The sequence below is a fragment of the Haliaeetus albicilla genome, chromosome 1 (genome assembly GCF_947461875.1).
Source record: "Haliaeetus albicilla chromosome 1, bHalAlb1.1, whole genome shotgun sequence".
In the NCBI taxonomy this organism is placed as follows: Eukaryota; Metazoa; Chordata; class Aves; order Accipitriformes; family Accipitridae; genus Haliaeetus; species Haliaeetus albicilla.
In genome coordinates this window covers 41,352,250-41,362,310 of record NC_091483.1, presented here as the reverse complement: position 1 = coordinate 41,362,310, position 10,061 = coordinate 41,352,250, and positions in this window count along the sequence as shown.

The window sequence follows — 10,061 nt, the reverse complement described above, 5'->3', positions numbered from 1 at the left end:
AAGTAGTTTAACACATTAGAATAATAACAAAAATAAAAACTATACACGTAAAGAGACAGATAGTAAAAATTGGTTATAATGAAAGTCAAATGAAAACATAATTGAGTTTCAGGAATTCTGAATGTGACTTTTTACAGGAAGTTTGTTTGACATAGGAACATGTGTTTCCATTTAACAATCAGCATCCATAATGCACACGGCCATTTAAGTTCATATGAGTTTAAGAAAAGAATCACTTTCCTAATTTAAAATTAGTTAAACTATGTAGAAAGTCTTCATTTTGCAGTTTTGCCCTCAGAACTGGCTGGGAAAAAAAAAATATGGCAAAGGTTTCATGATTTTCAGAGATCTGTTTAGCTCCAGGGCATGCCTTTGTAAAATGTCAACCACTGGGAATGTGATAAACCCAAGATAAGGATTTACATGAAGAAAAGGCGGATGTAATATTTAAAGACTGTCGATGCAAAAGCTAACAATAGATATAGATAAAAATAAGTTATATGTACCTGTGCTGAAGGATCTTTTAATTCACAATTATTTTCTTAATTTTTTGTGTGTCTGACAGAAAAAACTCCATACTTATTTGAAGAGCAGCATAAATTTTTTCTGTTACAAAGTCATAAAATATTTTTTTAAAACACAAAGAATTGAAAAGCTACATTCTTGCTATTTAAAAGAAACATTGCATTCTCCCTTTACCACAAAGCTTTCCCCGATCAGCAGGGCACAACTTTAAGATTACATATGTGCCTTCTTATTCTGCAGGAGAAAATTTGTCAGGAAGAAGACTTGCTGGTGTCCTTCATATATAAAATCACTGCAATTTCATAATTTACTGACATCACATCTGGCGTAACAAACAAAACTACCTTCCCACAGAACACCTGACCAGAGAGAGGTATACCAGCAGAGTGGAAAAAAAAGTGTGCACAAACTTCCCTGCCAGAAAAGATGAAGAAATTGTATTTCTGCTATGTGTAATTCAAATGTGCACAGTCCATTTAGAGGACATTATTCTGGATGCTAAATGTCATCACACACATGAAATAAATAAAAAAAAGATACAGAATTACTATTCAAGTAGGTGAGTTAATTCAAGATGAAAATACCTTCTTGAAAAATAGGATGCACATATAAAGATGCGTAATCTGACAGAGATTTATGACAAACACATGCAGTAAAGAATGTTTTTTTTCAGGTTTTGTTAAAACATGAACACTCTGGTGGAATTGGAATAAAAATGAAATTGGCCAGAAAGATGAAAATTTGAGAAGCTCATCAGCTACAGTAACCTGTCAGCACAGAAGTACATGAATATTCTTATCTATATCAAAAATAATGAAATATTGGTTTCTTTACTGTAAACGTTTATCACTGGTGGTATTATAACATAGTTACACTGATAGCAATATCACTACTGAAGAATGAACTCCTAACCCCAGAGCTATTAGTGATTTGATTTTATGGCACTTGGCAGAATAAGAGAGCCATTACATAAGTATTGCAAGTATTACATTACAGATGCCAATTCTTTTCTTCTTGAGTGCCAAAATGCAATGATGACAAAACTGAATAAAGAAAGCAGAAGGATGTTACATGGTTAATTATTTTAAAGCTTTTCTACTCTGGAAGTTAATAGAACATAGCATTTTAAGGAAAAAAAAGCAGATTTTGTGATAAAAGTAACCGTCACATGTGAACTATCTGAAGTATGGAATCTGACCTGACACAGAATTTCAGAGGCAGGAATGTGTTAGTTCTTGGGTGAAAACGTACATTATTTTTCCTTTTTCCAAGTCAGGCCTTCGTCTAAAGACTAATTAAAATCATGAGAATACAAGAAGACATAGCCATAAAGCATCTGTGCACAAGCATAATTCTGTTGTTCTCTAAAGAAAATGAATACAATTACTCATGCACATTAGTACTTCCAGAATCTGTAATTCTGGATAGTTTGGGGGTATTTCCCCTTTTCTGTCCTCTTAAATGATTTTCAAGTCCCATTTAAACTGGGCCTTGGCCAGCCAAATGCAAAACTGATTCTCAAAACCTTCAGGCATTAATCTCTCTATGGCAAAGCAGGTTTTGCCACTTCAGATTGTCACATACCAAGACACTTAGGTCTGGGCACTGGTTTCAAGTACTGAGCAGCAAAGGTACCTAGTTTATGTACAAAAGTCAGAAGCCTCAAAGGAATGCTGCTTGCCTATCTTTTCTCCATCTGTTAGAGTCTTCATACAGCACATGGAAGACTGGTATTTAGTTCTGTTTTCTGGATGGTGAAGTTCAAACCCACATTACTCATGTCTTGAAAGAGAGATTTAAATACTTCTCTCTAACAGTATATTGAAGCTCAGACACCACTCAGGCTAAATGCCACTTAACTCCTGCTACAGTATCTCAGTGCTTTTAGGTCTCTTCTAATATATACTGAAGATCAAACCCTTCATTTCCTAACGTAGTGATGCATTAATATAAAGATTTTCATTTATTCCTATGAAGTCAGCTTGATTTCATAGTTAGTATCAGTTCATGCTAAATAATATATGACTGTCTTTTAAATAGATGCCTATACCTTTGTGTCATGTTTCAAGTTTGACTCACATAACAAAAAGCCATTTAGAACATCCACAGTGTAACTGTCCCCAAAAAGCAACTATTTAATGAGTTCTTACTAGTTCTTTTTACTAGTCAATAAGTTTATATCAAGCACAGTTTGATTACTTAATGAATAAAAATGGTTCTCAGTGCGAGTTAAGATTTTCAGTTCAGCTCTATGGCTTAATTTTGCTATCCTCACTAGCACTAAGCAGTTCTTCATCCTGCAAGTATTCTCGCTGAACATTATTCATATCTTCATGTTCACATCTGAGGGTAAACCTGACTCTACATAAGCTCTATGTAAGGGTTCATAAACAGAGAATGACCTATTTACCCTGTACCCTGAAAGTTATATGAACCAGTTCAAAAATAGGTGCTACTACTTGAAAGCAAAAAGTAGACTGTTTTCCATAATCTCCACAGCCTTGGTGTTTTTAAATTTGAAATAGTTCTTTTACAAATATATGAAGTAATACAAGTACAAGTCTTTCATTCTGTATTGCCAAGAACTACAAAAAGGTTATGGGAGATGCAATAGTCTATCAAAGTTGGTGGAAAGCAAGATTCCTGAAAGCTTTAAAAAAACCTGAAAATGTACTGAGAGGAAATACAGAGATAGATGAGACAATATAACAACCCAGATGAACACCGAGTTCTGTTTTTTTTAAGCCCCAGGAAAAGATATACTATTCTATAAGTAATTTTTACAAACTCAATTCCAATGAATACAAAACTCAACAGCTAAGTAGGAAATTGCCTGTATGTTTTCATATCAAAAATAAACTTAGAAAGCACATAAAATCTCAGTAGTAGAATCAAACTATCTAAATACATTGAAGACAACTTGATGTTAGGGTATGATTCAGTGTACTTAGCTAACTATAATGCATTGTTCAATTAATACATCCATTTTTTTATTAAAGACCTTAGTTTTTAATGAAGTTGCTTTAAATAAAGTCATAATTCTTCAGGAAATGTTATTTTTATATTGGAACTTAGTTTTAAATCAAAATCAAATATTAACAAAATAAAACATTGTCTTCATAAAAATTACTCTTTAAACCTAAATTATTTTATGTATTTATAATTTACATATATATATACACATTTAAAAATATAATTTCAGCCCCACAAATGAAAGTATGCAAAAGCAGTATTTAATGACTAAATCAACAGGTTAATTTTTTACCAGAATCCAGCAAGATGATTCAAATTCTTGTACATTTGTTATTTTCTCATAATACTCTCCCCAGATTTCAGTCAGTTGCCATATGTATACATTGAGTTTTGTTGTATTTGATATGTCAGTGATTCCTCCCTTACAGTGAAATGAAAAAAGAATTTTTTAACTTTTTTAATTTCATCATATTCTTCTTGGCAGAATTATACAGCAGATACTTTCAAGCCTTTGAAATAATTATTTTTCATATTTAGTTCCTAGATACATAGCAAGTGAATCCTTTATCACTGCACTTCACCGGCTTCAAGACAGTGCCTCTTTCAGACTGCCTCAGAAAACATCACATTTAGAAGTGTGAAAGATTTATAGGCTTGAACCTGGGAATATTTCTTCCTCTCCCCCAAGGTGCACAGGGTCTTCAGCTGAGATTCAACCCTAGTATAAATAATGGCGGAGCTGTTTACCAGTACTTTATGGCTTCAAGTGTAGGAAAGACATGTGTTTGTTCCTTGCTCCAATAAGGTTGGGAGAAATTTCTGCTCCAAACAAGCCTCATAAAAGCTCTGTTATGAAGCAGATCATGCTGCCTCATACATCCTCCACAGTGATGGCAATTATCCACAAATTGGATCTCCGGCTGTGTTTTACAAGACTTTCAGTTTTGTTATACAACTTCTTAATTATGTCCTCGGAGAGCATGTGTTACACAAAAGCCATATTATCCTCAGTTCCCCTGTCTTGCGCAGAACCAAATTTTTCATGTGACGCATTGCTCCTATGCTCTCAAATGCTGATTTTTACATCTGGATTTTATAACTCTGTATTTTTTCCATTTCCACAGCTGACCTCTTTGTGCATAACTGTTGTGAAAATCACATCTCTTCATAGCAGCCATTACTGGGGGTGAAGTGCTTGTGTTGTAATGGCTTTCTTAGCAGAACCTGAAAGCTTGACTTGGTGGCTGGGAGAGTTTGCTGTAGCTCCCAGACTTTTCCATGGTATGAATCCACATTTGACTATCAGCATGTGCTAATCCCAGCTACTCTGGTCAACCAGGTGAGAGTTTGTAATTCAGAGGCAGCAGCTTCTTAAACCACCTCTCAACCGTGATTACTGCTAGTCCATTTGAAGCTGGCAGGATGTACAACCTTCAGCAGTCAGTTCATCTGTTTGGTTCAACGTTGGCCCTGAAATATAGCAAAAACTTTGCAGAGTCAGACAGATATTTCAGTTGAGCACATGAAGCACATGGTAGGTTACAGTACAAATCCCTGATCCTCCTCAGCTGCACCCTGTTCTGTGAGGCTTAACTTCAGCCTAAATCTGCAAGCATGTTTTCCTTGCAGTTGTGTGGTGTGTTGAAATGTTGTTGTAGGTGGTAAACAATTACATGCTTTCAGAAAAAAACATAACTTGCTCTTAATATTATGAAATCACTTATTAGCTTCCTGAATTTTTGCTTAATTTTTGAATTCAACTGTAAGTTTCCTTTCCATCCATTTAGTCTGACTTGAAAACATCACACGACAATGTGCAGGCTTCATATTTATCTCTATCTCATACTTGGCCCAGTTAAACAAAATTTGTAGCATGACAGCACCAGTGTCATTCTGATCAGTTAAGCCCAGACTCAACAGATGTTTCATAAGAGCAAACCCCTGCACTCATTCAGAAAACCCACAGATAAAACAGTTGTGTGTGGTGAAAAAACTTGGGTTTGTGTTCAACTCCTTCAATAGGCACAGTGGTGAATGGTAAAACAGCCTCTCAAAAGGCTATTTTATGGTATTAATATTTTCTATAGTCATTATTTCCATGCATTAAAGAAACAAAATAGAACTACAGCAAAGCAGCTCTTCCTCTTATAGGTTTTCATTAATTTTCCTTTGGAATAAAAACTTGCTTGGATCCCATGTTGGACATACTCTGGACTAAAACCATTTTCTTATCACATAAACAATTCACTATATGACTGTGCATTCATTTATGGTGCAAAAAGGTTATGACTTCTAATTTTCAAAGAAAAATACTGAAACTACTATCATGCTTGTTGTAATCCATGACGACAGTTTCATTAAGACTAAATCTCTAGCACAGGTGAATGAGACAAAGTGTACTTGACAGAGGACATTTAGAAATGTGCTTCAGTTTATCTACAGATAAGTATATCAAAGTTGCTTTCTGCAGTTTTAATACAAGTAAAAAGAACTTATATGCTTTTCTTTTAACCAAATATAGAAGAAGGATATAATGTTGGTTTTCATACTGAAATCAGTACAAAACTGGTTAGGGGTGAAATTATTAACAGCAGTAATGGGAGAGTTGGAGTAATGGAAATTTACCCTTAGCTGTTTTATGAATGTTTATTTTTAAAACAGACCAGTTCTCTTATTCCTTGACAGATAAATTATAGGCTTAACACATAGATTGCATATCAGGTTGGATGTTAGCTTTCTAAATCTAATCACAAGAATTTAGACGACTTCTTTTCTTATGTTGCTGGGGCCATAACCACATCAGTATAATCTTTTTTCCAGTGAATCATTATTGAAACTTGCATATTTTATAGCAACAACTTGCTGATGCTTAGCAAAGACATTACGGCTAGATAATCTCCTATGTGTATGTTCACGCATATGTATCGATGGGAGGAGCTATTCTGTATCTGCTGCAATTTTTCAGAAGCATACTGCATTGTTGCTAGCATCTGGTTCTGAGGTAAATAAATATTAAAAAAAATAATTTCTATGTTCCTTTCTCCAATTTGCTCATTAGTGTATTCTTACTCTGAATGGCCTCTTGATGAACCTTACAAATGTTCTTGGCAGCTAACTGGGAAATGTTAATCAAGGGGTTCACTTAACAAGGAGCTGCAAATTATCCAACTTGTTAAGTTTTCCGATAGCCATCTTTCGGATTTAATTATTGGCACTGTTTTTTACCCACCACTCAGAGACAATGCCTTGACTATTTTATAAATTACATTATCAAGGATTTTTCATCACTGTAATAAATAATAATTCTGCTAAATTCTTACAGAACATCACTCTAGTGAGCTATTAACAAGCTCTTAATAGTTATCATTTCAATATATCTGATAAGTATCGTAAGTCTTAATACAGAAAAATTATGCAAAGAGAGAAAAGCTCCATGGGCCTTGCTGCAGCCATGAGAGGATTATGTTGGCAATGCATATGGAAACAGAAGATGTCAGATTTAGAGCGCTAGTTGTTGCAGTTCATGTGGCTGATTTGCAATCTGGGCATCTTTAGGTGGCAACCTCACCAGGCTTCCCACTCTTCTAGTTGTTTAAGCGAGTACTGCCTGTAGGGATAGGTCATAATTATTATGTGAACGCATGGGATGAGAGCTTCACCTATTCTCCTACCCATTTGAATTATGTGACGCATTTAAATTAACAGAAAGGAAGGGCAGGCCAGGGGGGCTTTCTTTTAGACAAGCTCTTGGGACACATTTATATACCACAGGCATAGAGCAATTTGGAATTAGAACTATATGAAGGTGATTTCAACTACTTTAGCTTCTCTCTTCCTCTCATCAACAACAGCAGATTTTGTCCTGTGCTAGTACGACATGCAAATGGGCTTCAGCCATGCCAGCCTGACACTTGTATATCCCTGTGGCTACATCTGCACTGAGAAGTGCACCTTCCCCAGGGCACAGTCCCTGCCTTCTTACCAAGCAGCACAGACTGGCTTCTGTCCGCTTTCCAAAAGCCTTGAAGACCACAGGCGAATCCAGGCCTGGTCCAGACCTCTTCTGGGTGGCTGTAGCCCTCAGAAGTTGTAATTCTTTCTCTTTCTCTGCATTTTCTCTTCTGTTTAATTCAGAATAGAACTGTGTGCTGTATTTGTACATAGCATGAAATCAGGGTTTTACTCATCTCATGCCACGGGTGTGACACAAGGTACTTCTGTGGGCCCATGTATGAGTCAAAGGCAGACTGGACTGTCTTTGGAGACCTGTGAAGGTCAGAGGGAAAGAGCCCCTGCCACAGGCTGTTTGTCATATCCATCTCCCATATTGTGAAAGATCTCTAACGAACCGTCACTAGACCAACACCTGGATATTGCCCTGGAGGAAAACAGTTGCTTCAGTCCAAAAAGGAGCCCAGGGACAAAGTAGCACTTGTCAAACAGAACTGCGATCCATCTGTGAGCCAAGTTTTTGGATGATGTAGACCTCTGAAATGACATTTCTTTGGCTATTTAACAGAGTTGGAAGATGTTTTAAAAAATAAGATATGACACTGTTGGCAATGCAGTGCTTTCAGAAATAGGTGGTGGTTGCCTTCGAATTCCTTGTTTTTCTAGAACAATGAACAATTCTAGCTGACTTTTTTAGATGTTTGATATTTTTTATGCTTTTTTAGAAAATCCTGATCTAAATTTATTGCGTCTATACTAAAATATAACCTATTACAAGAAAAAGTACTAATGGACATGAATTAAAAGAACACCGAATTCTAGTAAAACTTTTAAAATCTTATTAAAAGTATTTCTTACTGCTTCTATTGACATCCAACTACTCTCCTTCAATCTGCATTTATGGTTATTTTATGTTCCCAATCTGTTTCAGTTGAAATCTTACTAGAAAATAAATCTTTATTGAACTACTACCACATCACTGAAACAATAGCTGAATAGTATCTACCAATTTTGGCTGGAAGCTTATTAATAGGGGAAAAGGAGACCAAATAATGTTTTCTTAAAAGGAGTGATTAATTTCTCATGATTTGTTCATTTTTTTCCTCAATGCTGTGCAAAGAAAAAGTGTACTGAAATATGACCTAAAAATGAGAATACTAGCTATGCTTTTCAGACTCTGAAAACCATTTAAACATCTAGTTGTGGATTAATCTTTTACATAAAAAAAGGAAGAAAATATGAAAAGTGTTCATCATCCATATGCAAGCCTCTATAATTTTTTTATGTGTTAACCAGACATCTGTCAAATTATTTGGGTATGATGTTCACAAAAACCCTTAAGATCTAATCTAAGTGAGTTATAATTCAAAAGTTATAAGTGAGTGATGACTCAAAATGTAAATCTTACTGGGATGTGACAAGTGCATCTACAGGATATATCTATGTCAAACTGGACTCAGAACTTTTTTTGCAAACATCTTTCTGTACACATCTATAGACTAAAATAATCTAAAAAAGAAAAAAAAAGTCTTCCACAGTAATTTTAACTCCCGTTGTAAAACACTGACTTCTAAAAGTCAAAATATTTGTAAATATTTATGCTAGAAAGAGAAACATGCGATATACAAACAACTCATCTCCAACCTTTTAGATAGCATACATAACTAAAATTACATTCCCTGATTGTTTACATTATTTACACCTTTACTGAATGGATGTAAAACTATAAAAACAGAACATTTTTTAAACTCCCATTCTACCTAGGTGTAAAATGATTCCCAACAGAAGCTTGGTATCGAGCTGTGGACACTGTGCACAGAATGAACACATAAGAAGAAATTTTGTAAATGATTAGTCAAAAATAATTTAACCACCCAATGTGGACCAACTATAGGATCAAACAGAACCATCATTTCTTTACTTTTTTCAGTTGAATCACACCATCAAAAGTACTCTTCCATAGTCTCTACTAATGTTTTAACTGGGTCTTGCTGAAATTCCAGTACATCCACATTCTTAAGATTGTCTACAGTTGTATTATTACTTTTATTGCTAGAATGACAGTTTTCTAATTTTTTCTTCTTTTATACCAGACGGAGCTCCAAACTTTTAAATTGAGTTTTCAAAGAAAAGATGTGGATTGGAATAGGTAAACACCTACAGTACCCAAACCTGAACAACTGCTCTTTTAAAAAGAAAGAATAGAGGGAATATCTGAAATTCTCACAGCTGTCTAAAATCAATGTATGGAGCAGGTGCCTGGAGTGTGGGTGTGAGAGTGTGCGCATGGCACACATCTCTATGCCACTAATAGAAGTGAATCCAAGACAAGCTCTTGGGAAGAGGATGTGTGTTCAGATCAACTTAGACAGACGAGGAAAGTGAATATAGCTCTCCCACAGGCTAGAGGTAGGTGTTGAAATTCTGGGGCAAGGTGGGATGTGAGGCGCTCCCCTGTCTTCATTGTTTTTCTTTAGCTAGCTTACCTCCTTGGCTGATGTGATGTTTTCAGCATCATTCTGATGTCCTTTGGTATTACTGCATAGTTAGTTAGGTGTCTACCTTGGATGTTGTAGAGGCTTCTGGGACCTGGTTCAAACACCATGTCACCA